The following is a 25,822-nucleotide window of genomic DNA, read 5'->3' on the forward strand; positions in this document are numbered from 1 at the left end:
CTGGGTTCCCAAAACCCCTCTGGGTTCCCCCAGCCCGCCTGGGTTCCCCCCCTTTTCCCCGCACGCCCCCCCCCCAAAGCCGCTCGGCCGCCGGAGCCCCGAGCGGGGCAGGAGCAGCGCGGGGGGGGGCCGGGGGCGCTGGGCCCCGGGGGGGCTGGCGGAGGGAGCAGGGCCGGGAGAGCCCCCCCCGACCCCAGCCCCCCCCCCGCCGGCCGGGGTGATTTCCCCGGGGCCTGCAGGCGGGGGGTGGTTGGGTGCGGATGGCCTCGAGGAGGGGGGAGGGCGACGGCGTGCTTCGCCTTTATTATTATTTTTTTTATATATATTATTATTTAAAGCCGCCCCCCCCGCCCCCAAAGGGCAGGCTGGGCGCGGGGTGGCTGCTCGTTTTGGGGTGGGGGCGGTGCGCGGAGTTCCGCCGTGCCCCCCCCCTCCCCAGCCGCTCTTTACCCCATTTCTCCTCTTCTCCCCGACCCCCCCGCACCCCTTCCTTCCCCCTGCTTTTCCCCTTTTTCCCCCTTCTTGCCCCATTTTCCCCCTTCCCCACCCTGCGTGGTGCCGGCAGCCGCGGTGGGCTGGCGCTGGGGGTGCGGGTCCCGGCTCCCCCCCCCTTCCCCTTCCCCTTCTCATTTGAATAATGTCTAATTCGGGGAGGTTTATATTATTGAAATGGCCGCCCGGCTTTCCCCGCCTCTCATGTTTAGTAATTCAGACCTTTAATAACAGCCACTCAGAGCCCAACGCCGTGTTTATATTTTACATTCGCCCCATGTGCTTTTGTGGTTCAATATGATTCTTCTTTCTCGCTCTCTCGCTTTTTAAAAATTTTCTTGGCAACCCACAGGGCCCCGAGATCAAACCCAGGCTGTGCGAGGAGAGGAGGGGGGAGAGCTAGGCCCTGGCTCCTCTGGCAGGCGCCTAGGCCTCACTCTCTGCTGCTTGATTTATTTACTAATAACCAAAATGACCCCCCCCCCCCCCCCCCATCTCCTCTCCACCCCTGCCAGCAAAAACAAAACCCTCCTGGGGCTCGAGCAGCATCAGATCTGCTCATAGATTCTCAAACACTCATGTCTTTTAAATAAGAAGCTTATTTTTAATTTATAGCAACTCAAGACTGTAAAGCTGTGCCTTTCATATCTGCTTTTCAGAGGCTTGGGCATTTTTGGTCCCTTTGTCCTTGATTCTTTTCCTTAAAGGAGAGTTGCTTCTAATTTACGTTTCCTGGCACTGAGGGAGCTGTGGAAGACACACTCAAAATCTAAACAGCTTTTTTCCTCCTCCCTCTGAGCACAAACAGAACTGAATACGTTGGGGATAATCTTATTCACCTTTTTGCTTAGTGTGGATTCAGTTTAACAGTGCTGTGTGTCAGATGCTTTTGTCGCTGGTTGTATCTCTGACTGCTCTGGTTGGTTGTTTCTTTTTTTTTTTTTTTTTTTTTTTCCCCCATTTAGATTTGGCTTTCAAGACAGAAGATGCTACTAGGCAGTACAGGGTCTAGAAAGGAAGATAAGTTTGCTGTGATTGTGCCCTAAGACCACCAAGTGAAAATTGAAATTAATCCTCTTAACACTGAATTACTTCAGATAATTTAAACCAGACATTAGGCTACTTAGAAAACAAATGGGCTACTTTATTAGGAAGAAGCAGTAATTATTTATGCAGGTATGGGTTTCAGATTTAAAAAAAAAAAAAAAAAGGGGGGGGGGGGTTCGTTCATGACTATTGTTTACACCCCATGGAGAAAAAGACCCAGCAGCAGGGTTCTTCAAAGTAACTGTGCCAGATTAGCATGTAAACATTTCAGAAGCATGCCCAGGAAGAGTTCACGTACAAATGCAGGCAGTGTGTTTTGCAGTCTGGTACTAAATTTAATTTGTATCAAAATGCTAAGCTGCAGCTAATGAAAAGCGTTTTGGTTTCAAAAAATAATAGCTCAGATTATTTATCCTTTTTTCTTCACCCTTGGTGAAGACAGGCCTTGAATACTACAGGAAAAAAAAATTGCGGAAGCAGTAATGAGACTGTTCAGGTGACTGACTGTTTCACAGACCAAGAGCACAAGGCTGGCTGGACAAAAAGCAGTAATATGATTTCATGCCTTAAATAGCATATGTTTTTGCACTCGCTTCACAAGATGTGGTCAAGCCGATGATGTCATTGGCCAGAGGACAAGGTGCAGTTAATTTGATTTATTGACCTGGGGTGAGGTGTAGCACTGAAACCTTCTCATAGGGAAACCATTTATCTGAGGACAATTTCCTTTATAGCAGCAATTTAACCACTGCTGAGACTGTAGATATTTTATCCAGGATGATAAAAATGTACATTGCATCTTGCAAACAAAATTTCTTTGTCCCTGACGTTTTAGTAATTTTTATAGAACAGAACACTGGACAGTGGCCTTGCGCAGTCTTACAGCTGAGCTGGGGTTTATGGCTCCAAATTTAGTTACTTACATGCCAAAATACAAATGCTTTTCTCTCCAACATATATTTGTGTGCCTGTGTCGTAGCTTAAAATTTGACTGGAGCATCCCAGTTGATGCGGATAGCAGTGTCTTCAGCAGGGAAGCCTATAGGCAGCATGCTACTGAGAAGTCCCTTTTCTCAAACCCTGGCCTCATCTTTGCTTGTTGGAAGGTACTACGGCCAGTGTTGGGGTACTGCTCCTCAGCCTTAAACGAGGACTTCTATGATACTTTCCTGCTGATGGGTGTTGGATTTTAAGCTGCTTCTTGGGTCTTCTCTGTCACGAGAATAAAGGAAACATGTCTCTTCTTCCCTCTGGACTACCTGGCTGTGGTGAGGGTGGAGGGTCGCACTGCTGGTTTAGTGCTTCCTAATTATTGCAAGGTGAGCATGTTCTGGTACTCTGGCTGTCTTTTAAGCTTTTATTTTATTAGGGACAGAAGGAAGAAGGCTTGTCCCCCACATTAAGCAGTTTTACTGTCTGATTGCCTCTGCTTACTTATTCAGGTGGTTCTGCCTCTTTGTTTTCCCCTCAAAACTGACCACGACCGACCAGTCTAGCAGCTGGTTGGAAAAAAAGGTTAATCTGTGTCAGTAGCCATGCTGCCACATGAAGAGCAGAACTGGGAAGATGTGTGGATGTGTGTCAGTGTGGTAACCCCGTCGGCTGCTGGAGCTAGAGCTTAACTCCTCCCTTCCGAGAGGGAAGAGGAGAGAACCTGAGCTTCCCACCCTGTCATCTCGAGGGGAAATCTCAGTTTTGCTGTCACTAGCAATTTCTCAGAGATTACCCTGCAGTAATAATTCAAGCAAATAAGTGTTACACTGACTTCCTGATGTTGAACGTGGATAGCTTCTGAATGCTTGTCTTAGCGAGTAATGGTGATGATGTCTGGAGCTGCCTCAGTTGACGGGATCAGTGAGGTAACCATCAGCTCCGTCTGTCCATTCGGCCTGTGAAGCACCAGCATATTCTCTGTTAGGAGCCTCTTGGGCTGTGTGAGGAACTGTTGTTCCCACTTCTGGTCAATCCCAATAATACCCAGAAAAAAAGATCCTGACTGCTACTGTCACTTAAATAATTATTGTCAAAGTTTAATAGTAAATCCCACATTTAAAGCAGCCCGTTTTTGCTGTTTTCGTTCTGTTCAAATATGCAAAGATGCATAGAACATCCTGTCCAGAATGCTGTTGATTGATCTGCCATCCAGCCTCTTTCTTTTACATAGTGTTTCTTTTCCAGACACACGTTTTTTTTTCTCTCCCAATTCTCTGGAAAATTCGCGTTACTTGTTTGTACTATGAAATAATGTATTCATTTGCCTTCCTCAAATTTTGGAGTTCGAGACTTCCAAACAATTGCAGCGTTTTTAATGTGTACATCTAGTCAGCTTATTTTTGTACGTTTTTTTCCCCCAGCAATACTCTCAGTTCCCCTCAAAGTGTTGTTGCCAATGAGACAATCTTGATATCGATGTTTTATACAGCTGACAATTAGGCAGCTACTTACGGTTATGGCTTTATTATTTCTATCATGAGAGAATCAGTGGCAGTTCTGGCGAATGACTGCTTCATGACACATTTTCAATCTCTGTGACAAAGTTGTTGTCAAAAGAAGGGGTTGAATAAAATTAAGCATGACTTCAAATGTGATATGCGTGGTTTGGGTGCTTAAGCTAGTACGTGAATGAGAGACCAGCTCATGTTGCTGGATAGACTTACAGTGCTGGCTGGCTGCTGCTGCAGAGATTTGCTTCTCTGTTGACAAATTTTCCCACCCCTTTTCCTTTTGTGCTGCATTGCAATACAGGCGAGTTAAGCGTGGGTTTCGCTGGACTGAGTGTGGGAGGGTTGATAAAATTAAGGGAAGATACTGGTCTTGGTTAGTGTATATTGAGCAATTGCTCTTTTTTGATTGAAATTGTTTGACAATTGTTAACTGAGGAAAAAAATATGCACATAACTACGTTTTCTTTTCTGTGGTTCTTTGTGTTAAATTTCATGAGTTTTATGAATTGACCCTTGCGTTGCTTCACGCGTGCTTATTTTTATCCCCAGAAGTAGAAATAATTCCTTACAATTTCAGTGTTATTCCTTTCTCTAGCTTCTTATTCCACAACTGCCTAGCAAATACCTACTGTTGTTGTTAACATAACTGTGTCAGAAACTGACCTCTCTGGTGCATTGCAAAGTCTTTGCAAAAGGGTTTTTTATTAGACTGCTACTGGCTAATTGAATCAGTTTAGGGTTAATAAACAGCGCAGCTGAGTGACGAGGTGGTGGTTCGGTATAGAGGATTTAGTGGGTTCCAATCCCGAGTTTGCCACCAGCTTTGCTTGCTTTGCAGTCCTGGGCTAAATCCGTGTAATGGGAATGATAGCGAACGTTTTCACAGGGGTGTTACCAGGGGAATAATTAGCTGATGTTTTATAGCGCTTCCGAGGATAAGAGGGCTGGGATTCTCCTGTTTGTGCGTGTGATTGTGTGAGCTCGTGCCCAGGTTAAACTTTGCTCAGGATGTTTCGGTGCCGACGCGTTTGTGTCCCCTCATTGGCGGTGGAGGCCTCCTGTTGTAAAGGCACAGATTACTGTCAGTTCTAACTACACCGTGATGTGGATCTGCTGTAGGGTATGCGGTTCGGTGACAATTTAAATCAGCCTGAGTCTGGCCTCCTCTCCCTGTGTGTTCCTGCCCCCTTCTCTGCGCTGGTGCAGATGCTTGCCTGATTCCTTTGCTGAGCGAGTTCGGGGAATTAAATTGGCAGAAAACAAGCCTTGCCAAAAATAATGAATAGGTTTTTTGTTGGTTTAGCTCTCTGAACTGGCTTACAATGCGATTAGACAAATAGCAGGGCCAATGAAGGAAGGGGACAAGAAGCACATGTGTTGACTCGAGTCTTCTCATAATTTCATTCTATCTGATGGCTTTCCCGTTGGCAGAAACGGAGAGTCGTGCTCTCGGCAACATGATCGTACCACTTATTTGGCGCCGGTCCTGGCACCTACTGATTTCCAGGATGCTCAAATTTAACTTGCTAACCTGGTGGAAAACTAGCCCGAGATAATTTTAGATCTCTGCTTTTGTGAGTTGAAATAAGCTCAACAAACACCTGAAGCTGCATTAGGACCAGCGCAGGAGGGAGGGTGGGTGAGCCATGTGGGTGAAAGTGGAGGAAGAAGGGGAAAGAAGGAAGAGGATCGAAGTTTCCTCTTTTCAGAAACAGCAGCGAGCATTTTGGTTAGCTTAGTTGTATAGCTTCACCTTTAGGTTGACATAAACCACTGTGAAACTTCGGCTGATGAGCTCAAGGTGATCTCCAGCGGTGCTGACCCAAGGGAAGCGATGGGCTGTACGGCCACGGGCGCTGTGCAGCACCTCTTATTCTAGGAGTGGGCTGTACAGAGATGTCTGAAGCTGGTGATGAAACTGCACTTAGGCAAAAGAGTGGCTTAGAGACCAACAGATGCTGACAATTTGGCGTGGTTTATGCAGGCGCAGGTGTGATTGCATTAATGGTAGTCATGGCAGAAACACTCAAATAAAAATTGTGAACGAGACCTCAGAGTGGCTCCTGTTGTTTTAGTGCTGCTTGCAGTGAGACACCCCTAAAAAGACCGTGGCTCAAAAGGACATACTAACAAAGGTACCTGGGAAGTTACACACACTATTACTTTTGCTAAATTTCTGACTGATATCCCTGCTTCAGCCATTTAACATGATCAGTATGAGACATGATCTTTCCTATAAATTATGGCATTGTGACAACAAACCTTTTGCTCATCATCCTTTTTTTTTTTTTTTTTTTCCCTTCCCAGAAATTAGATTTGGCTGTATAGAAATGAAGTAGCATATGGCAGTCTCTGTAAAATGACAGTGTTTGACGCTGTATGACATGGCACAAAGTTTTGGAAAATGAAGACATGGAACAGTTAAATTACTAAAACAGTAAATACTGTAGAAGACTTTAAAAATATATATATATATATGGACAAAAACCTGTTGAATGATGGTGGAGATGTAGCTTGTTTCTTTTTTCCCCTTCTCCTTTTCTTTAAGGCACAAGGGCTGTTAGGAAGCCACCATGCTTTTTGCAGTAAGCTCCTTCGCTGTTTGTTCTCTTTGTCCTTCTGATGATTCAGTTTTATTTGAAAAATACCATGTGACTTAGTAATTTGTGCCTGACCATACCAGTGTGAAGTTGTAGCTTTATACTGCTTGGATATAGCCCAAGGGGAGGAGTATACAGTGAATAAAGGTAGAAATGACTCAGACATTTGATGAATCACTCATTTCTATATTATTAGTTAATATGGTCTACTGAATGAGAAATGTGCTTTAAGTTTCTTTCAGGAATCCTGTTGCAAAGATGCCTTTCTATTTATCCATAATTCTGTTTCTTACCTGCTGATCTTTAGTACAGCAGGTTCTCTCTTCTATTTGAATTTTCAAAGATGGGTTTAAACAGGTAATTGAATTTGATTATTTCAAAGGCTGCAGAGATATAGCAATGCCAGGAAATGCTGCCCCCCTCCCTCCCAACCCACGTGAGCGTTTCCCACCCTGTCCTGCAGTACACACATCCACACACCCACGCTTGTAGATGCTTTGGAAAATGTATGGGAAAGCTTGGGCTGCGGATGGTTTCTTCTACTCCTAATTGTAGCAGGAAAGTCATTATTGCTTCTGACTGTTGGAGTTTGCTGTTCCCTTGCGTCTGTTGATGGGGCTGCCCGTGTGGGTGCTGTCTGATCTGTTTGGGTTAAAATTAGCTGGGTTAACAGGGACTGTGGTCGAAGCTGCCTGGAGTCACCCAGATAATTCTGATTGAGATCTGTGAGTGAGGGATTGGCTGAGTTGCTTTGTCATCATACCTGGGGGTACAGTTCATGTTACACTCAATCCAATTTAAGGGTGGGTTGCTGCCAAAAAGAAGTGGGAACAGAGGCAGGAAGAGTAGTGGGCTGTCACTTTTTGGCCTATTGTTTGTTGCAGTAAAGCCTATGCAAAACTGGCCGAAATGGGATGGGGTCATGGGGAGAAACTGGCGGTAGGGGGGATAAGGGAGCAATAACTTTCCATTTGTAATGTTTGAGTGAGTGAGGGTATCTGTTCCAAGGGCTGGAAGTATGTGGCTTTCCAATGGTACTTTTTAATTGACCTTACATTGATCTGAACTACAGAACGTAAATTATGAGTGCTTCCAATATTTCGAGCAAAAGGTGGGGCTTACTAGTTTCCCTTACACAGGCTTTGTCATAAGGTTATCTTTACTTGCTGTTCCACTTCAGTCAGAGTGTAGTTTAGGAAAGCTTTTGGCAACAAAGCTGGTTGAACGTGGCACCTCAGGAGTACCTTTCAGATCAGCTGAGAACTCACTCTTTTGTATATTTGCTTAGTCCAGGTCTAGCAGCTTCTGATTTCAAATCAGTCGCACATGGCGAGTTGCTCTAATCACATCATTGCTAACCTTTATGCAACTATTATTTTACTGCTACTCTTTGGTTAGGCTGGATGTGCCACAGTAAGGAAGAAGCCTTCAGCTGCCAGGGTGCACCACTTCCTACCAGATTTAGCCAAGCACTGCCCTCAAAGACTGTGGTGAAGTAGCGGCAGTTGTAGGGCAAACTTCTGTGACTTATCAAGAGGAGACATCCACTGGAAAAGCGTAAACTAGAAACCTTATAATTTTCCAATGTTATCTTTACTCAGTTTTGAAAAAAAAAATATGGATTTCCTAAGGCTACAGAGTTGTGTGTTTTTTTTTTTTCATGCATCTCAGTTTTAAACTGATTTCAAACCTCAGCTGCTTACACATTTGTCTGTGCACGGTACTACAAAGGAGGGCTAAGCAGACAGTTGCATGTTGTTCTTCACCTCTGGCTCAGGCAAGCACAGAGCTGCGAATTCTTGGCATTTGGGACCATAACCAAAAGCACTATCCCTGTGCTTGCCCTGCTTTTACACCCGTACCTGGGTGTCTGCTGTTGACTGTTGTTGGAGGGTCAGGTAGATCTTCAGTCCATGGTGATTTTGGTATTTTCTTCTTTCAAACAAATAGAAGGCTCTTCCCTACTAACTCTCAGTCCATTTTAGGCTTTGTAGGTGGTTCTCTTTCCTATCCTAAAGTGCTCATCAGCATCACAAAAGAGTTCCAGAAAGATGATGTTCTGTGCGTGCTTTGCATGTTTCCAGCTCTGAAACAATCTGGTGGTTGCCCCTAGGTCTTTCCTACTAATTGCTTGCATGGGAACCAGAGAACTGGAATCACTTTTTGCTGTCCCATACTTTGTGAAGATACGGGGAAGATAAGAGGGTGGGTGTTAAACATTCAGCCTTTGTTACTACTGCACAGAAAGGATCCTCAGCTGAGCAGATGTTCAGCTTCATGAGACCCACTGAGGATGTAGAGTATCTTCTAGAGGTATCCTGTGGGCAGAGACTGTGGAAATCTGCAGAATTTTGGAATTTGTTTTACTCGGAGATTGCTTCTTTTCTCATTATAGCAGGAGACAATGGCATTGTACAGAATATCTCAGTTTTGAGAGGTAGAAATGCTGTGCTCTATCATGATAGGATTTAATTTGTTTGGGAACCTACTTGCAGCACAGTTGCACCTTATATGGTTCTGTTCTGTGGTGCAGCAGGGACTCGCTCAAAATCTGCTGAGGACTGACTAAAGCCCACTGTCACAAAACTTCCAGAGAATGCGACAGAGCTGTGCCTGTGCTGAAAACTACTTTGTTAATATTGTTTCCAAGGTAGTTAAAATAGAAAATGGATCCAGGAACGTTTTGTAACAGTTTTAACAACATCCATAGCAAATATAACTATATACTTTGCTGTTAATAAATAGCATTGAATTTGAATGCTTATCATTTTTCTATGTTTTTAGATGATGAACTCTGCAGCAGTAGAAAGGATTTGCAGGGTGGAAGTTTGAATAAAGGGTTAAAGGGTTATTTTGCATCTTAAAGCTGCTAGAGCTTTTCAACTTGGTTTGCTGGAGAGAAAGGAGGGACAGGTAGAGTTTCTTCGCATTGTGGTGTCTCTGTCAGGATTGCAGGTGTTGTGGGCATCTCTAAAGATCTTAAAAATAAATAAATGAGCACTGTTAAAGGAAGCACCAACTGGTAAGTGAATAATATGAGGAAAAAATACCACATACAGAAACGTGCCAGCAGTTCTGTCTCATTCTCCATATGTAGGGTTAATGTAAGCAAAGGTAAGGCTTGACAGAAGGGGTAAACCACATTCCACAAGCTCATTTAAAAGTTGCATAAAAAGCTCTCTGAAGTCTTGAGACAATCCGTAATTTTCTGTGTGCGTTCAGAGAAGACACATTTGTTTTTAGTTGCTCAAGGGATCACTTAATCTGTCAATCTCTCAAAAAGCAAAATTAACTGCGGGCAGAGTGGTATCTTTTCATTATTTACTGAGGTGGTGATTTCATATGGTGTGGGGCTAAGCTCGAAACGATCTATTTACAAATAAGGAAGGGAATGTCGCTGCTATTTGTCGTGTAAAGCACAGACACTTCAAGAAATTTAGGATTACAGAGAAACTGAGAGATCTGAATGCATTTCTGGCATAACTTGCTTGAGGTTTTATCAACTTAGTAGCTTCTTGCAGTTTTCCAAGGTTGTGGCAGTTGTATTAACTGTACTTGGTGCATTAGGACTTGCGCCTATGTACACCAGTGATTATCACCAGTGGCAGCATCTCTTCATAAGGCTTTTAAAAACACTTGGAAGGCACCTTCATTTCTTTGCTCATTTCTGTGCTGGACAGTTTTTGTGTAATATACAGTCAAGTGTGGGCAGTTGTTTCCTGAGCACGCTTGGTGCTGTGGACGGGTAGTTAAACCAGGGGTCTTCCTGCTGCGCTCGTTCTGGTAGCGGCCATCATTCTTGGTTATGTGTGATTGTATTAGCAGAACATGAAGATAAACACGTGGGATACAGCTGCCTGCTAATCATCTGCTTGTGAAAGTCCTCGCTTTGTTTGCATTCCCTGCTGTCTCTAATGCTCATTTGTTGAGACGAGCTTTATAAAGAGCGGGGACTGCAGAAGCAGATTACTTCGGTACTTCTTGTCCTTTGCTTTGGGTGTCATCAATGTGCTTGATAGCAAGAGAGTAAGGGTCCAACAAAGCATGAAGCCAGGACAGAAACGTGGTGCTGTTGTTTAGTTGGTAACCTGGACAGTCTTGTTTTCTTAAAGCTGACAGTAAACATCAGAGCATACTGAAACGGTGCCGACAGGTTGACTAATTACATACGGTTGTGTGGAAGTGTTGTTGGGTCCGGCAGAAATTTATAGATTGCTCTTTAAGAACCATTGAGGTAGCAAATAAATGTACTTTGTACTTTGCTATATAGCGTGGTCTGTTCGTTAAAATTCCTTCTGAAACGATTGCTTTGATGCTAATCGACTCTCCTCAAGGTTGAGCTACAAAACGTTGTACATGGTATTGCTGACCTGAGTATGTGATGTTAAAGCTCCTAGTTTTTTATTCAGTGGGTTATTACGAAGAAGTTAATGTGCTGTTCTAATGCTGAAAAGATTTATTTTAATAAATGCCACAACTGATGCTGCAATCTCAAATATTTGTGCCTCTAATACTTAACCGTAAGTCAGAAAGCTAAGCGTGACCTGATAAATGGTTGTATTGACTGCCTAGCTTTTTGGGGAAAGATTTAATTTCTGAAGCTTTTACATTTGTTTGCAAACGGTGGCGGGCTGGGTATGGCAGCCATTCCTCATGGAAAAGGGCTGTTCAGAGGAAAGGGGTGAAGTTTTTATTTGCAAGACGACTGCTCTGCGGCTGCTCATAGAAGCCTGCGGATTTGATGCACTGCATTTAGTGAGCGCATGAACAACACCCAACTGGTGTTTGAAGGCTCTGCTGGGGCAGCCCTTAAACAAAGGAGCTGTGGGCTCCCTGCCTTAGATTTTTTTTTTTTTTTTCCCTTGGAGTCTTTCTTTACCCCGTGTTTCCTATTGGAACAGAGGTTTGTTGTATATGCCTGCAGACGCGTGTGTAAGGGAGGAAAAGCTCAAATAGAAAAACTGCTCCTCGCTGGAAAAGACGATGAGCGCTGCGGAAGAAACCCATCAGTTTTTCAATTAGACCCTTTTCATCACGTGTATACTTTACCGGGCCTCTTCATACGTGCCCGAGCATTTAAAAGGTCTCACGCCAGGTGAACGAGACATGAGATATTGAAAAGGCCATTTGCTCGCAGCAATATCTGATTGCCTGCGCTGCTGAATCGCCGCGTGTTGGAGGAAGCGCGTTGCTTTGTGGCAGCCCAGGTGCTCCTGGTTTCTGCAGGGGAGGCAGGACCGGGCTGGAGACTGGCCAGTTGCCATGGCAACTAGTGTGATGTCATGAATTCAGAGCGGTGACTTCACTGCGGTCGGCTTTATCTTCATCCCCAGCTTCATCGCTGGGTGATGCTCCGGCTGGGCTATTAAATGGTAATGGCCGCTAACGTCATCCAGGCCGCTCCAATTAAACCTCATCGCTGCTTACCCCCAAGTCTGGGAAACTGACAGCTTGCATTTGTGTTTTTCTCATTTTTCTCGATTCCTTTAGCTCTGTTAGCCTGAAAAGTTTGCTGATGTGTTAGGAATGAAGAGGAGAATCAAACCTTTAAAACATGAAAACGCAACGTAGCAGTGGCTTGTTGTCTCTTCTCCCCGAAGACTTTGTTCGGTTCTGTCTTGCCTTTCTTTGTCCTGTTCTTTTCCGAAGCAGGTGAAGTATTTTCCTAGTCTCGTTTCAAGGATTTGTTGACCTGCAAATTGCACCAGGAAACTTCCTGCCCATCAGCCTTTGGAAATGGTCAGCTGCTTTCTGCTCTGTGAGCACTCCCATTTATCACTGGGCTGCGCACCTCCATTTCCCAGGTAGCAGGGCTGGCTGCTTGCTGCCTGCTCTCGCCCATCCTCCATTGCTTTCTGAGAGCCGAAGGAGTATTTAGCATTTTTCCTGTATTTGTAAAGAGAGATGATTTCCACGTTTAGCCCCAATAAAATGTGAATAAAAACATGGAGCTTAACTAGGTGCATTTATTTTGTTGACATAACTGTGTATCTGTTTAGAGCTGGCTTAATGGCTTAACTCAAAGGTTGCCTGAGACTTCGAGGCCATCTGACTTCTTACATTATCAGTGAATAGCACAAAGCGTGTTGGAGTGGCATGCCAGGTATTTTTATTTTTTCTACAGCCTCTTTGCATTGGCAAGGAAAAGATTCTTCACCTTTGGCTTAGTTTGACAAAGGTGGGTTTCTGTGTATAGATAGGGCCCGAGTTTGTTGTTATTAGAAAGGCTTTCAGCACTTGTAACAGCAGAAAATGTAGGATGTGTGGATTTCTTCTTGTGGCTTACTACTGCAGTTATTTGCATTAAATTGTATTGAGCATATATCCATTTAGGTGAGGTTAGAATTAAATGACCTCTTCACATTTTTCTTCCTCTGAAGAAAGATGGAGACTTGAAACACATCCACTAGCAAATGGGAGGATGTCACGGACAGCCTGTAAGGAAGATGAAAAACATATCAGCAAAATTAAAGTTGCAGTTGTCTCTGCAGACGAGAAAAAAGATATCCTGTGTAGCCTGTCATTTCTGATGAGCATATCATGGAAGTTGAATTCTGGCGTGCTGCAACTGGAGTTAAAAATGTGATTGAGATGTTTTTGTAATGAGCTCCTAATACAGAGCAGGCTGCAAAATGCTGTTGCAGGTGCTGTTGTTCCCATTATCTAAGTGTAGAGGTCCTGTGCTTGAAGATTTGCTGGTTTATGTTGGTAACAGTTGTGCTTAGTTGCTTTTTTCTTTAATCACCATAAATGTGCTATTGCTAGGATAGCTTGCGTTAAAATCTCTAAATGCTTTTTGAAAAACGCAAACATTTTTATCTTGCTGTAACGCCTGTGCACATGGAGGGTTTTATTAATTTGAGAGTACTGGTATGATTTGATTGCTAAAGCTTTTGGTCTTTAGGCTAGGTTTATATGATTCTCAGAGTAGTGTTTTGTAATTTAGCTGTTATTTTTTTTTTCTTTCTATTCATTTCTAAACACTAAACCACTGGAAGGAATACAGCTTCTTAATGACACACTGACGTAACCAACTATACATGAAAAATTGCTAACTCAAAACTCAAACTTTTTAGTCACATGGAGATTAGATCATTCAGTTCCCAACAGCGTATGCATGAACTAGGGTTACATTTAGAAATAGTATTGTGGCAGTTAAAGCTAGACTGAATAAATACATGGATTTATATTTATGTGTGTGTGGAATTTAAAGCTCTGGACTGCAGGTGTCTTGGCAGTGGAAATTCTTCTGAAGTGAAAGGGGAGTGTAGGAAGTTCTTCTGGCATTCTTGGGAAAAATGATCACCTTAAACTCAAGTCTGGAAAAGAATGACAACTTTGAACAGAAAAAACAAAAATTAGCTTTACTGTGCAAGTCTTTTTACTGTCCTTAATGAACAGGCAGGCTTATGGCCTGTCTGCAATATATAGACCAGAAAAGAACCTGCTGCTGTTTCTTTCAAACTTAATTTCTAAGAGAACAGGATGATAACAGTCATGGTGGGGAGGAAGCAACAACAACCTCCCCTCTGTGTGTGTTTGTTGTTTTTTTTAAAGTATTAAATGAAACAACATAAACTGTTGATGCTTTTTATTTCACTACAAATTATTCTATGAGGGCCAGTTACGTTCTATTTATTTAGAAAATAAGTAAGCTAGTTGGAATGACCTCAGTTCAGTGCTGCTGCTTCTACGTGGAAATACAGTATGGAAATGAAGCAGTACATTAGTATTTATTCACATTAGAGACTTCTACGTGCTGGGCTTATACAGAGTCTAGAATCCACCTTGCAATTTACTGCCAGTGCTGGAATCGCATGAAAGAGTAGTAACGTTGGTGGGAGTATGTCAAAGTAATTAGCTTGCATTTCATGATATGGTGGCTAAAAGTGGCTTGAGTTTGCCTTTGTTCAGGGGTTGGGGCTAATGGTGGCCATTCAGTACTTTTGGCTGCAGCTTTATAGACTTTTTCCCCAGTTCAGCAGCTACAAAAGGATTTGGATGAAAAGAGCTAAGGTGCTTGATGTGTAGGTCACTTGACTTTTTTCACAGCCTAGAACCAAGCGTGGCTCAGAATCGGGCTGTGTGAAAGAGGAGTTACGGGAGGAAAGCAAAGGCTTGACTGAGTGAGGCTGCTAGCTTCTGCAGAAAGGTTAGGAGGCTGCAGGTTTCAGGAAGGTGTTTGGGGACACTGCTTGGTAGAAAGCTGAGCTTCTAAACTTGATCCTGCTCAGGGGTCCTGCCCAACCTATTCACAGGTCCTTCCGTCATGATCCTGCATATCAGGAGATGTTAAGCAACAGTCTTGTGCTGCTTCTGGATGCTATGGACCACATCGCAGGTTGAAAGACACCTCTTTAGAGGTGTCCTGTCCTCTAAAAATAAAATCCGTCTTTAGAGGACAGGGTTTTATTGGCTTCATAAATTGCTACGTGTCTTGCAAAGACCTATATAGAAAATTCTATATCTCGCCTTATGATGCAGCAAGGGCTTGAAATTTAATGTTTTGCAAGCAATCAAGAGACTCTTCCTCAGTGCAGGGAGGCTGGCCTTGCCGAGGTTTTTCGAAGTTCTCGTGGGTGATTTTTTTTGTAAAACACATGAAGCACTAATTGGGAGCCTTGCAGGAATGTCCATGACGAGCTGGTGAACGGAGGCATGGGATTCTCCCCTGCACCTAGGTCTGTGCCTGGGAGTGCAGTGGGGTGCCGGGGTGACACGGTTATCTCGGCCTCAGCAGGCTGCCTGGCTCGCTCTTTCTGCAGCTCTCATTCAGATTACCCGGCAGCCCTTGTGCTTCGCTGTGATCAAACGATACAGCGCTCGCGGAAAAATGTGCTGCTCAAAGCTCTGTGTGGCTCCTGTAGCCAACTTGATCTATACAATGGGAAATAGGAAAGCCTTTTTTATCTGATTAAACAGCCGACTTTGGCATGAAATCTCCTTTTTAATATCAACTTGCTGGAAGTGCTATGACAATAAAAATACTTTTTTTTTTTCATTGTTGGGAAAGCAAAAAAATAACACTTCCTCGTTTCATGTATTACTGCCGGAGTGTTCTTTGACATTCTTTGGGTTTAATCATCAGATGTGATAGCATGGTTGTACTTTCTGACTTGCTATTAACTGCCAGCATCCATGCTACATTGCGGATGCTTTCCTGGTGACCTCAGCTATTGTTTCTTCTTGCTCGCTATATTGATGTTAAATTAATTGATAATGAAATGATACGTGTTTCAGCAGTAATCATTAAATTACAGAGATTGAATCATCAGTTTAGGAAATTGCTGTGCCTGTTTTAACAGCGAAACTCCCCTGTATCCCTGTATTTTTTTAGTTTTCCGTGTGCACGGTGTGTTTCCAGGAGGAAAAAAAAAAGGCATTCTTTTTCAGCAGTTCCTTAATACAGAGCTCATCTGTCCTTTTGACGTTAAGCCATGATTTTTCTGAAACAAACATACCATTAGCAGTTGAAGTACTGTGTTCCCATGCATCTTATTTTGTCCCAAAACACAGTAGAAGGTACTGTATTCAAGGCACAAACCTGAGCAAACAAGCTATTGTAATAACATGCTCAGAAAGAAAGGGTGATGGTTTGCTATAGCCCTTTGGGGATTTCCAGACCGTTACGTAAATGGTCTTAGGACAAATAAAGTTCTGAGTCCAGAACTTCCTTTTAAAAATGAATGTAAATCTTGGGAAATAGCTTGCTAGTTGACACACACATGTGAATGATATTTTAAAAGCAAAAGTATGCATGGTTGACAGGATAAAGTTTGATAAAGCTATCTGTATAAACCTGAAAACATAGGCACAGTTAACTTGCTTGTATTTATTTCAGGAGTTTTGTGTTCCTAACTAATTTGAACATCCTGAGATTCAGCTCCCGAGGTTCCCTCTACAGTCAGAGTAGCTGATGGCTCCAGGCTGTAGCCCTGAAGCAGCACACCCTGTGTATCCAGGTCCTCATGCACAACAGGCACATCAGAACAAACCTCCCATGGTCAGTCTGTAGTCTGGTGATGGCCTCACATAAGGTGACTCTGTTTAATGATGTCAGGTGATCCAATTTTTTAAAAAACACAATTTGCTGTAAAATGTAGGCTGCCTCTGTAGTAAATGGAGAGAAGGAAAGGTTAATTTTAGTAATCTAATGACGGTCTTTATGATTAAGCTTGTGGGTTTGTATGGTTTTGCTTTTTCTAGACAAATCTCTTTTTTGGGGGGGAGGTAGGGGTAAGTGGTGTGTTTACACCCTTCTTAATGTCTTGTGTCATGTTCTCACCTTGCTCACAGCACTGCAGCAGAAGCAAGCATGTGTGCGTGTTATGGTGGAGGAAAAAACTGGGGGAGAGGGGGAAGAAGCATGAAGATAGGGAAGTAAGCTATCAGAAAGTGTTTGCAAAAACTAAGGAAACGGGAGAAAGAGGAGCAGAAAAAGAACAGCTCTGGAGGAAAAGAATACTCCACATGCACTTCAGTCTGAGCAGCGCAGCATGTGGGTGATCTTCATGTCTATGCCAATGGTGTAGTAGGTATGAAGAGATACTTGCCTGGTTGTAATTGCAAAGTGTTGTTGGAGTAAATGCTTCTTGAGAGGAAAGTCTCTATGTGAAGAAGAAATCTTAGGATCGGTGGACTTGCTCTTTTTCATTCAATTACCTATTAATGCATGCATTTAAGAAGAGCAATTGGAGTGAGTGCAGTGCTTAAGTAAAGCAACCTCAAGATTTTAGGCAGAGACTGGTATTTTTTTTGGCTCTGAGTTTGTGGTATTTGCATTGGCTTCCACTTCTCATTTGTTAGCTTCTGAGATAGCATTGAATGTGTGGGAAAAAAAAGAGGGTGTTTACAATAAACACTTATCTTTCATTTGTAGACAGCAAACATTAATTATGGGGTGGGAATAATAAACAGGCAAGGCGGATATCTAGTCAGACTGGAAAGAAGTACCCTTGAAGGGTTCTCCATAAAAAGGTTGCCCACAGCCTGTACTGCAGAGATGACAGCAGTTAGGGGGACATGGTGGGGCTCTGAGAGGATTGCAGGGTTTCCTATGTGATTTCTAGGGACGATTTCAGCTCTGAGAATATGCAGAGCATTGTTCTTGTGGCCCATCTTTTTTGAGATAGGGGAATTCCCTTTGCCATGTTTTACTGGATGCATGTACATTATAGTAGTCCAGTACTTTGTTCTAGAACGAAATTAAGTCTAGAGTCTCCTCATCTCAACGGGTTGAACTCAATGGTGTTGGGTTTTGAATTTGTGCAGGGTCTACACCAGGGAGGAAACACAGACCTGTTAAGAAGAACATGGATGTCTGATATTTTCAGTTCCAGAACCTGTGCCTGAGAAGCTGTGTTGAATTTATTTCCTTTTTATATTTAAAAAAGACAGCCTGAACACTTGATTGTTTAAATACTGGGATGATGTGCCACTGCAGAGGCGTTTTCTTTTCATACTGCTTTCATTCAATAAGATGCGCATTTTTTCTGGATAAATGAACTCATATTCAGTAGTGCAATTGATGAATTCTCTTCTTTTCTTCCTGCTGTAACACTGGCAAGCAGTTCAGTTCATCCAGGTGTCAGTGCCTTTAGTTGTGTGATCAGAATTTTCTAATGAGGGGAGGACCCTGCAAGAACTGGTTTCAAATCACTTTTCAAGTTCCAAAAAAGAAAAAAAGAAGCAGAGCCATCTTAAAATTAACAGCTGGAATATTTTTTTCTTTATGGCACTTCAAAAGGGAAAGAATAGAGATTTTTTTTTTTGCTTGTATGAGTGAAAGCTTACACAGCTTTCCTCCCATTTTTCTCTGGTGCTCACCCCCCATCTTTACCATAGAAATGTAATTCCCCCTCTGACTTTCCTCTGAGGTTTGTTCTCTGTGACGCAAGCTTAGTTTGGTAGTCACAATTTGATTCTGTTCCTTTCAGTTTTGCTCACTTTTCCCATGTCTCACCTTATTTTTGGGAGCACTGCCACTGTTGATTAGTTTTAATGACCTTTTCAGCGAGATTCTTTGCTGTGTGTGTGTGAAGGCAAAGCAAGCTGAATGCAGAAATAAAACCATGCTTGGCGGCTGCAGGGTGCTTAGGACAGAGCAGTGCCTGCACAATAGCACTCCGCCCCAGCCCGTGGAGAAAAAGCTCAAGTGAGATCTGCATTGCTAGATCGCAATTCTTGTTTTCTTTTAGCAGTGGGGAGGAGAGTGATCGATCGCATTTAAATAATCATTTGAATGTTTTGTTGATGGCTCCTTTTTTTATTTTTTCTGTGAAGATGTTGCTATTAGGAGTGTAGGGATTTTTTCCCCTCCTTTCTCCTTCCCCAAAACCCCAAGAAAGAAATGACAGCAGTTAACCATCCAGGCTTGCAGGATCATGGAATAAAAGCTCCCTATCTGAAGTGACTGGCTCCTGACCTTGCTCATTATCTCTGAGTCATGTCTGTTTTACGTAATATCTTGGAGAGAAAGAAGCAGTGCCAGATCAGAACACCTGAACAAATCTGTTGCTTGAAATGCATTGTTTACTCTCAAAAGTACGCAGAGGCTGTGTTTCCAGGTACAGGATAGTCGTATGGCATTCAGAGTGAACTGGTGGGCATTAATGAGGTGCATTTGGACTGCGATGTTGGGATATGGTGCTTCCATTTGACAAGTCTGATTTTTACCTCGTGAGGCATTGAGTGGTTAAGGCAGGTGATGGACTAGATGTATGTATAACTATTTCACTAAATATAGTGCTCTCATGATGTGAACACATCAGTGCTGCTGCTCTACTTAACCGAGAGAGTAAAAAGTGTTTTGAAATGTGAATTGGGACAGGAAGCTACGTAATACCTCGTGTCACTTCCAGACAGACAGAAGTTCTCCTGACAAGGCTGGTCAGAGACGGATACCTGCTAGTGTTACAGAGACACGATGACACAAGAAACCATATGAGCCAGACTGCTCAGGGCACTGATGCGTTTGTTTCTGCCCACTGGAAGTTTGGTGTGTAAAGTCTTATGACTTGAAAAGATAGTCCAAGCTTACAGTAATAAAAGCCTATTTTGTATTTATAGTGTCCTAGTGAGAAAGTTTTTTGCCCTTCCAAAGTCTCTGTAGGAATAGAGTCTGTAAATGCATTACAAATTGAGATTGTAAACTGACAGCACAGTGCAGAACTGCAGTCGAGTGCCAGAACTTAAATGTGTAGTAGAAACAGATTCTCATGCGCCTGTGCTGCAAAGTGGGGCATTTGGTATTTAAAACAGTAGTTGGAAACAGCCTTCCCTGGGTTTTAGGATGAAGGCAGTTAGATTGCCTTTCAATTGAGTAGCAATTCAAAGACACTCTCTACCTTCCTGAAGCCTTGAATGTGAGGTTAACTCTGGAAGAACATGCTCCTCTCAGTAGATGGGTCTGACCAATGTGGCAAACTGTAATTCAAGGTAAAACTGGATGGACACATGGAGAAATGATAGGGCACTTGTGAGCTTCCTGAGAAGCAAGCTTGTGGTGCCTGCTGCTGTGTACCAAAGCTACCCCAACAGTTAATTCTCAAGTGCAAAGGAGAAGAAATGAATATTCTTTCTGAATTCGTGCAGCTTGATGGAGTGCCAGCCCTTCTGTAGAAATTGCTTGATGTTATAAAATAAATATTGTATTTAATGTGTTATTTAACGTCAACCAAGGGGAAATTATATCACAAGGTAATAAACTGTTCTTTTATAAGGTTGCTGTAGTTCTGATTACTTTCTTTGCAGAATGGGGAACCTGTCATTATAAAGCTTTGAACAGCTTCAGCTTCCTTCAGCACTTGGAAACAAGCAGGTCTAATTCAGCAGCAACACTAAGTTCCCAGTTGCTTTTCACCTGAAAAAGATTATGTATATTCAGCTGTGATATTTCAAATCATTTTAATGACTTTACCAAAGTAACAGATGGTCTAGGAATGCTATTACAATTAATTAATAGTTAAAAACTTATTTTTGCATGGAGATCTTGGGGCTCTAGCATGCCTGGTCACCAGGATTCTGATGAAACGTGACAATAAATATGAGTGAAAGAATAAAAGCTGGTACTTGGATGAATAGGGATGGTTGGAAGTTTCCTTTGTACCATTGTAGAATAGTACTAGCCATGGCAAGAGGTAGGATTTTCTTTTTCAAATCAGAAGTTTGGTGTGCTCGTGGAAATTTGCTGAAAGCCGGAAGGTTCAGCCTTTCAAAGTGGCACAATAAGCCAACGGTCTTGGCATTGTCTTCCTGCTTTCCAAGTCAGAGGCTTCAAGGTCTCTGAGCTTTGATCTTGGAGCCAGCGCCTGAGAGGCACTGCCTATTGCCGGAGTATTGCAGCTCTTGGCATCTAGCCATCATCACCAAATTTTAATTTTATTGTTGTTTAGGGATAATTTTGTCTCAACTGAAATTCCTTGAGGGGGTTTGTTTCATAAGCACGAGCAGGATTTTTTTTCCTTCTCCCTTGAACAAAATTCCACCCCGAGGTGTTGCTGTTTCTTGGCTCCATTAAGGTTGCATGCATTTACTTTGCGCATATTCAGCTACAGCTATTTCATATACATAGTGCAGTTGCTGTGTAAGGTTTTGGATATTGTTGGTAAGTGAGCTAGGAAGTGAGAAAACCAATTCAGTGTGGTAAATACCAGGCTGTTAACTGGAAAGCAAAGCAATGTGATACGAAATATGTAATAAATTGAACAGTAATACTGTTTTGGCAACCAAATTGTGTGTTGACACAGCAAGAAAAAATTTAAGATACTAGGTTCCATAAGGCAAAACATAAAATGAAAAAATCTGGAAAATAAAGATTGATTACCAAGTAAAATATTAGTATACTGCTGTTAAATATGATCATCTGAGTAGCTTCAGAGATCTGAGGCTAGAAATTCATAGGTTTTCACCAGTCTATACTGCCTCTAAATAGTCTTAAGCAGGTTTCCAGGTTGACATGTTCCTCAGCTTCTCCGGGTGCGGGGCTTTGGTTTGTTTTCACTTTTCCTAGTTAAAAACAGAAACAAACAAAAACCCACCCAAAACACCCCCACCTACCCACTCACACACACTTCTTTGTCTTGTTGGGTGCTTGAGGTTTTAATGTTTGGGAAGTATTTTGTGATCATTAGTTAAAATATACTAAATGAATATACAGTGATAGATAATGATTTTTTTTTCCCTTCTTCTCCCAGTATTTCAACTAACATTAAGTACTGCTTGAATAGGTAGTCCTTATCTTTTACTACTGGGACAGCATTATTTTTAACTGCGTATGGCTCCATACAGAAAGGTATGTTCCTTTACTTTTCCTGCCAAAGAAATAGCAAGTGTCTTGAATTCAGTTTTTAGATTCTGATTTTTTTTTTCTGAATCTTCAGTCTGTTTTGTGTTATTCAGTATTCAATTTGTCATTTTCACGGAGCATTATTCAAGCTGCAATAACCCTTTGCAGCATTTGGCTTCTATTGCACTACCTGCTCAGCTTTCTGCTTTCTGATTGCTGTCAAATATCTGCATTATGATATTCAGTTAGCTTTTGATAGTTCTTTTTGGGTATTCTGGAGCTGATAGCACTTAGTAGTAACCCAGCACTGATGACAGGAATCTTTTGTTTTGAATTCTCAATAATAACTAGTAAAAATAGCAAAAGTATGGCTACCAAGAAAGCTTTGACTCTGTATTACATCAGCTTCCTGAAAACGAAATGACATCCAGATAGCAAAGCTATTGTACCAGTGGGCTTTTTTGACTGAATTAGTAGTGAATGCTCTTAAAACTATCCTTCACTATTAACCTGAATCAGTTACTAAGACATGAGGATAGGTAAGTGAGGAGTCGCTAACAGTGCATCACAAAAAGTAATTAATCAGTTGTCAGGAGGACTTGGTGCACTCTTCCCAAGTGGCATTCATAGGCTGCCTGGTGTGAGCTGCTGCTTCTGTGAAGCAGCAGTCGCGTATCTGCGATATCTTAATCGGTTGCTGTTAAAATGAAGGTGATGTCAAATGTTCACTCTTGCCATTTCAGTACAGTAAGACAAGATTGAATAAATTGCTAGGAAATGAGTCAGTCTGTGTTTAAATACCCATTAGCGAATGGTGCACAAAGCCTTGCCATGAGCGAAGTTGTTCCCTCTACTCTAGTTTCTTTTTAGTCTCTTGGCCACTCTAAAATAAACACAAAGGGGTGTTTTAGATGCTGTGGAAGTTGCACCGTGCCAAGACAAGAGGTAGAATGACTCTTCGTGTGATTATAAAGGAGGTATCAGGGAGATAAGAGTTCTCTTGGTACAAAAAAAAAAAAAAAAAAAAAAAAGGAAAGTGTTGTTATCAATACATGGTAAAACAATGTATAGTTTTTACAGTACCATTTAACTGCAGCTTCTGGATTACACCAAAGCCATAGGTCTCAAGGCTGCTGTTTTCATAAGCTTGATTTGACAGCTTGTGATAAGGACGTGGTTCCTTGTTTTTGTGCTCTATCAGATTTGGAAAGCTTAAGTAAACTCCCTGGCTGAGTTTGAGACTACTTGACAGTCTGTTCTCTATATGTACGAAACCGTCCTTCAGTTGGGGGACAGAAGTGCTGTCTAATCCTGTGTTTCTATAAGCAGTAGTGTACCCAGCTCTGTCATTCAAACAGTAGCCTTTTTTTTTCCAATGGCAGCAGTTGGTGTGAGAGATGGATGGAGAGGCCAAAAAAGGGAGGGTTTCCAGCCCACAAAACTTGAGTTTCTAGCCCTTATTGCATAGGAAGAACTGATACAGCGACTCTCCTCTGTTCTTCTGCTTCCTTCATGTCAGTAGCAAGTCTGTATGAGAATGGCTCTTAAAGAAGGAAACGCTGCCTAAGCAGCTTTTCTTACATGCACATTCTTATCTTCTGGAAAAGGTTGTGAAGATGGGAATAGCTGTTGGTGGTGTGTTGGGCCACACTGTTTTTATACTGACTTTTGAATGGACAAATCGTAGAAGAGATAAAGAAGCAATATGGTAAAGTATCTTTGGCATGAGAAGATATTTGGACTAATTGCTTCCAGTTTTCATTTCTGTAGGCACTAAAAAGTCTAGAGTTCATTCTTTGGTATGACTGAGAAAGGATATCAGAAATGTTTAAAAGGAGATGAGAATTTAGCAGGCTCTTATGATCATGATGTGGATTGTGTTTTTTTTTCCCTCCGTATATCTAGTATAGCCTTTAAGTCTGATGTATCTTAAACCCCAAATACCAGAGCAATTACCTGGTTTTGGTAGCAACATTTCTGGAGACGTTCTTTGAAGTTTCCCTGAAGTATTCCCAGCGGATGCTCACAATTAAGAGAAGTAAATAGTTGGAGACAGAATACATAATCTACATAGTGACTTTGAGAATAGAAAGCCTCTAAGTAGAAAGGTGATTGCTGTGCACATCACAGGAGGAAGAAGACTCTGCAAGAGTTATTTATACAATATATGCATTCCCTTTCTGAAAGCGTATGCCTGGAAGCTGCACTAACAAAGTAAACAGATGAGATTTCTTTTTAACTTTAAAATAATAACACTGCTGCCTCCAGTCAGTGTCATGATGAATGACTTTTTTTTATGATCTGTATGCTGGATTAATGCAGTATGCTTTATTTGGGTTGCTTTATAAACTATTTTTTGATGACTGGTTCAAATATGGTATATGACTACTCTGCTTGTTGCCCTAAATGTTAAGTATTAGCTTTATTCTGGAAGTGCCTTTTCTTCAGAAGTTGTGATTAGCACCTTGTTCTCTAGTAACTTAGGATAAATCTGCTAAGGAATTAGTTTTTGACTGTTCTGCCGCTCAGTACCATCATGATATTAGATATTAGTTGTCTATAATGTTTTCTATCCATATACTTGAAATGTTCTTCATCCTACTTTTAGTCCCAACAACCAGATTTTAACAATCTCAGCTATTTGGTTTAAGGAAGAGGAAATGTTCTATGGGAATTGAAACATGAAACATATTACATAAAAGATCTTTTAAACTTTGTTTCCAGACCCCTGATTAACTTGCTTGAAATCAACCAAGATTTTAGAAATTTGACAAAAAAGCAGATGTATTTAGAAAATTTTCTGCAAGTTCCATGAAACTGAGTAAGGGGAGAAGAGGCATCCTAGGAGTGGAAGGTAGTATGATGGACTCATGACAGGCATTCAAGAGTTAACATTAATTAAAGCTGTCCTTAAAAACATTATATAAAAGAAAAAATTCAGTTAAACATGATGTAATGAAGACTTAGAAGACAAATCAGTGTTCGCAGGATGACATGTTTAAGTCGGTCAAGACTGGATTTGTGTAGAATAAAAGTAATTCTAATGTGTTCATGTATGGCTTGTTTTTAATATGGTAGGGGGATTCTCAGAAACAGAAGTCTCTGTAATCATTAATATATTTTCTTTGCCAGCTGAGAGAATCTTAAATGCTTTCCAGCATCAAGTCAGATACTTGCTACTGCAGTTCTCTTCAGGTATATGTAAGAGCTTTGGGTGATAAAGGTAAACTACCTTTTGCAAAGAAACAAATGTGGGAGCAAACTAGATCCTACAGAAGGCAACAGAAATTCTGGATTCAGTGCTTCTACTCTTCCCCAAAGTTTCTTTAGTTTTAGTCTCAAATATTTTAGATTTCTATAATTAGCATGCTGTAAATATCCTAGTGCTGTCTGCTTCATATGGGTGTAACACTGTCAGTATTCAAAGTGTTTTATAAATGTAATTAATACTCAGAGGCACTCCTGCTGCACAAAACAGATTTGATTTTTATCTTCAATTGCTTAAATTGCTCTTTAAGCTCTTCGATCTATTTTTGCTTCTACTTAGTATCCATAATCTGAAATACATTATCTAGCTTGTAAAGTTGACATAATAAGTACAGATTCTGCAACTCTGTGGTGGAATTTCCCCCCAAATTATTTTTTTTAAAGCACAATGACTTCAGAAAACACAATTCTTAATTGTACAAAGCAAGCTGCTGATAAAGAAACAACATTTCTACCAGTTTTATTTCATGATGTTTCCCAGGTTACCTTATGGGTGGTGTAGTAGGCTATCAGTCATTTTAGACTTAAGTTCCACACGTAAAGGAAAACCTACGAAAGTAGGAAGCCTCTTTCCTCTTTCCAGACAAAGGGGTAAAATATATGATCTTAAAAAAGGGACTTGGGGTTAAAAAAACCCCTGAACTCTGCATGCGTTTTGGCTTAGTTCTTAAGTTTGATAACTGTCA

At 41.8% G+C, this 25,822-nt stretch overlaps 1 protein-coding gene across 2 annotated transcripts in view; it reads left to right on the forward strand.

Annotated features, from left to right (window-relative positions):
• POU2F1 (POU class 2 homeobox 1) overlaps positions 1 to 25,822 on the forward strand; it is a gene marked incomplete at its 5' end in the record, with an annotated part of 105,523 nt that overhangs the window by 546 nt on the left and 79,155 nt on the right. The window lies entirely within an intron of this gene.

Source organism: Netta rufina, assembly GCF_964035555.1.
Source record: "Netta rufina genome assembly, chromosome: 1".
NCBI classification, from domain to species: domain Eukaryota; kingdom Metazoa; phylum Chordata; class Aves; order Anseriformes; family Anatidae; genus Netta; species Netta rufina.